Raw genomic sequence first — 5,115 nt, 5'->3', positions numbered from 1 at the left:
ATGTTGTTTTTAAAGCACTGTGTTGATTTTTGAACAGAGGAGTGGTGTGTTTTAAAAATATAATTTCTCTATACATTTAAAATGTACTTACTCTATAAAGGACAAATATACAGTTACTTTTCTTTTTGGCTGTGCAGCACGCGGGATCTTAGATCCCAGACCAGAGATCAAACCTATGCTCCCAGCAGTGGATGCACAGTCTTAACCACTGGACTGCCAGGGTTTAACCACTGAACTGTCCCCTGTTTAAAATTTTTTTTAAATCATAAAAGACCTGAGTATTAAAGGCAGTTTGAAAATATAGAGGTGAAAAGTGAGAAAATGTTATCCATAATCCCATTGTCTAAACACTTGTCTGTGCCAGGTCACTTTGGTCCTGCAGACACTCTGTGACCCTGTGGGCCATAGCCTGCCAGGCTGCTCTGTCTGGGGGATTCTCAAGGCAAGAATACTGGAATGGGTTGCCATGCCCTCTTCCAGGGGATCTTCCTGACCCAGGGATCAAACGCATGTCTCTTAGGTCTCTTGCATTAGCAGGCAGATTCTTTAACACTAGCGCCACCTGGAAAGCCATTGCCACCCCTGACCCCAGCCAAATAAATAAACACGGCCCATATTTATATTCTTTGGATGTACTTTTATAGCCTTTCCTATCTGTAGTGTTCTTACATAGTTACATTCTCTTAGCAGGTTTTGGCTTTTTATACCTAGCTCTACACAGCCAGCATTTCCCCATGTTCTGGCACGTTCTTCATAAATGTTATTTATAAAGGTTTCATTGTGTGGGATCTCATAGAATGCCATAATTTACTTACCCATTTCTCTACAGTCAGACATGTATTAATAAGATGTTTCCAATTTTTTGCTTTTATAAATAAAGCTGTGAGAAATTTTTTTTGGCATAACAATTTTTTCCATATTTAAAATTATTTCCTTAAGGCAGGGTAGCAGAGTTGCTTTGGATGAAGGAATTTGTAATGGCTTATGCCAGCATATATTTCTATTAGCCACATAAGAGAGTGCCTCTTTTTCAAAACACCAATTAGCATTGGGTAACATCATTATTTTCACTATTATTAATTCGGTAGGCAAAATACATGTTATTGCTATGACTTTCGACTTAAAAACTTATAGCGAGGCAAACATTTCCCTTTGTTTTTTGATTGGCTCTATTCTGTCTTTTAGAAATTGACAACTTATGTACAGAAATTTCAGGGTTCTCCATTTATATGAGCTTTTTATGGTAAGTATTATACATTCAAAAATTTGTTTCCCACCATCTATTGTTTATCTTTTAATTTTTTTAAAATGTTACATAAAGAAGTTTTCTATTTAAGAGTAGTTTAATCTCTTAATTACTTCCTTTCTGCCTCTCCATGGCTTAAATATTTATTTCTGTTTCCTTTAAGCTTTTCTATTTTTAAAAAATGACAATTTTTGTTCACTGCACCAGACTGGTTTTTCAACTAAACCAAGTCGAGCACAGCCTGGTTTAGTGGAAAGAGCACAAGTCCTTTCCTCTTTGTTCTGTGCTAGAATATTTGTAATTGGGATAAAAATAAGATGGACATATATAGCACTGTGCCTGACATACATTAAAAGCTTACCCTTTTATCTTTAAACCATTTTGTCACAGAGAGTGCAGTGTGGCTCTCAGTCTTTCCCCCAGATTGGTAATAGATTGTATCACTACTTTTAAATTATTATTATTTTTTTTTTCTTTTTGGCAGCTCTGGGTCTTCGTTATTTTGTGTAGGCTTTCTCTGGTTGTGGTGTGTGGACTTTTCTTTGTGGCTTTTGGCTTCTCTTAGTGAATGATGCTAAAGCTGAAACTCCAGTACTTTGGCCACCTTATGCGAAGAGTTGACTCATTGGAAAAGACTCTGATGCTGGGAGGGATTGGGGGCAGGAGAAAAAGGGGGCGACAGGGGATGAGATGGCTGGATGGCATCACTGACTTGATGGATGTGAGTTTGAGTGAATTCCGGGAGTTGGTGATGGACAGAGAGGCCTGGCGGGCTGTGATTCATGGGGTTGCAAAGAGTCAGACATGACTGAGCGACTGAACTGAACTGAACTGAACTGAACTGTGGTTCATGAGCTCTAGGGCACTTGGGCTTCAGTAGTTGTGGAGCAAGGGCTTAGTTGCTCCCCACAAACACATGGAATCTTCCCAGACCAGGGCTCGAACCCATGTTTCCTGCACTGGCAGGTAGATTCTTAACCACTGGGACACTGGGGAAGCCCTCTCACTACTTACTTTAACTACTGTCTGCAAAGGTAGAATTTGTTTCATTAGCAGACAGCAAGCACGCTCCTTTCACAGTTGTGGATGTTTGTGAAGTCTAACTTAGACTGTTAAGTTAAATTTTTTTGTTTCCCTGGGTCTTTTTCTGAAATATTTCCCTGCTACCTTAATGCTAAGAAGAATATATATACTGAAACTGGGATTTCTCAGTTTGCTTGAATATTTTAGGCATAACAACTTTGAGAGTATGGAAGTAGAGTTATGATGAACTATTTTATTTTTGGCTGCACCATACAGCATAGCATATGGGATCCTAGTTCCCTGACCAGGAATCAAACACAGGGAGAGCATGGAGTCTTAACCACTGGACCGCCAGGGAATTTCCTGAACTATTTTATTACACCAAATTAGTGTCTGTCTCTTCTACTTTAGCCTGAACTGTGATTGGCACAGAGGATACATGCCATTCTATATTGAGGTCCATGCATTTTCAGCCACTAAAGGCAAATCTGTCTTGAACAAAAGAAAAAATTAACCTGGCAGAAAATAAACTATTTTTGGATCTTAGTACTAATATTTGCTCAGCACTTACAATATGCCAGACAATGTTCTAAGTATTTGTATTAATTTGGATAATAATTACTATGAATATTATAAAGGTGATTTTTTCTCTCATTCCTTCCATGTATATTAATTGGAATTCTTCTGTATGGAAGAGTTTTCTCTTCTCCCTATCTACTCTTCCATTTATTTATATCAGCATTTACTCCTGGATATTTATTTTATTCCTTGAGGTATAATCAAATACCATCATTATTTATTTTGCTGCTCAAATTGTTCCATTTTTGGTCACTGAATGCACTTTCTACTTTTAAAAAACAGAAATAGAATAGAATATCAGAGTTTAATGTGCTGTGATTTTGTAAAATGTTAACATTAAGGGATACTAGATAAAGGGGATCAGAGGTGATGGCACCCCACTCCAGTACTCTTGCCTGGAAAATCCCATGGACGGAGGAGCCTGGTAGGCTGCAATCCATGGGGTCGCTGAGGGTCGGACACGACTGAGAGACTTCACTTTCACTTTTCACTTTCATGCATTGGAGAAGGAAATGGCAACCCACTCCAGTGTTCTTGCCTGGAGAGTCCCAGGGACGGGGGAGCCTGGTGGGCTGCCGTCTATGGGGTTGCACAGAGTCAGACACGACTGAAGTGACTTAGCAGCAGCAGCAGCAGCAGATAAAGGGGATGAAACTCAGAGTACATAAGGATAGGTACTGTTTTATAAAACTTATTTCAGTTTTATGAGTATGTATTTCTTCTGATGATTCAGTGGTAAAGAATCTGCCTGCATTGCAGGAGGTGAAGGACACTCGGGTTCAATACCTGGGTCAGGAAGATCCCCTGGAGAAGGAAATGGCAACCCACTCCAGTATCCCTGCCTAAGAAATCTCATGGACAGAGGAGCCTGGCAGGCTACAGTCCGTGGGTTCACAAGAGTCAGACCTGACTGAGCAGCACGCACATTTCTTCTAATGGGTTGCAGTCAAAAAGTATTGAACCCTGCCCTCTTCCCAGTTCCTTCTTTGCAGTCCAAGGAACTCTCGAGAGTCTTCTCCAACACCACAGTTCAAAAGCATAAATTCTTTGGCGCTCAGCTTTCTTTAGTCCAACTCTCACATCCATACACGACTACTGGAAAAACCATAGCTTTGACTAGACGGAACTTTGTTGGCTAAGTAATGTTGCTGCTTTTGAATATGCTGTCTAGGGAGGTCATAACTTTCCTTTCAAGGAGTAAGTGTCTTTTAATTTCATGGCTGCAATCACCATCTGCAGTGATTTTGGAGTCCCTCAAAATAAAGTCAGCCACTGTTTCCACTGTTTCTCCATCTATTTGCCATCAAGTATGGCATTTGACCAGATGCCATGATCTTCATTTTCTGAATGTTGAGCTTTAAGCCAATTTTTTCATTCTCCTCTTTCACTTTCATCAAGAGGTTCTTTAGTTCTTCTTCACTTTCTGCCATAAAGGTGGTGTCATCTGCATATCTGAGGTTATTGATATTTCTCCCGGCAATCTTGATTCCAGCTTGTGCTTCATCCAGCCCGGCATTTTGCATGATGTACTCTGAATATAAGTTAAATAAGCAGCCGTAGACAGTACATAAATGGTTAAGCATGGTTGAGCTTCATTAGAACTTAATGAACACTGAAATTTGAATTTAAGTTCTGTGTGTTGTGAAATATTTCTAATCCATTAAAAAATGTAAAAACAATTCTTAGCTAGTAAATTATAGAAAACAGGAGGTGGGCTGGACTTGGCACACAAGCTGTAGTTTGCTGACCCTTGTTCTGAAATCCAGGCCTTCTTGGATTCCTCTAGAACTCATGCCTTTACCACTGACTAGAGCTATATAGGTACTGGTGTAACCAAAGTTCTTCCTGATATTAATAGTGCCTTACAATTTTTATGGTCCAATTATTTTGGGGACTTTCATAGGCAGTATCTGATATGAACCTGACAATGCCTTATAAAGTTAGCAGAATTTAGCTCCTTTATATAGATGAAAGAATAAGTTTAGAAAGGACAAGTTATCAATTAGTAGAGTTAGGAAGCAACTGGACTGTTAGAGAAATGAGACACAACAGTGTTACCAAGGAGTTGTTTTTTTCCCTAAATAAATCATTTTATTTATTTACGGCTTTGCTGGGTCTTCATTGCTGTATATCAGCTTTTCTCTAGTTGCAGTGAGTGGAGGCTACTCTCTAGTTGTGGTGTGTGGGCTTCTCATTGCAGTGGCTTCTCTTGTGGAGCACAGTCTCTAGACCTTGTGGGCTTCAGTAGCTGCTGTTCCCAGGCTCTA

Source organism: Bos indicus, chromosome 8, assembly GCF_029378745.1.
Source record: "Bos indicus isolate NIAB-ARS_2022 breed Sahiwal x Tharparkar chromosome 8, NIAB-ARS_B.indTharparkar_mat_pri_1.0, whole genome shotgun sequence".
In the NCBI taxonomy this organism is placed as follows: domain Eukaryota; kingdom Metazoa; phylum Chordata; class Mammalia; order Artiodactyla; family Bovidae; genus Bos; species Bos indicus.
This window is presented reverse-complemented; position numbering follows the sequence as displayed.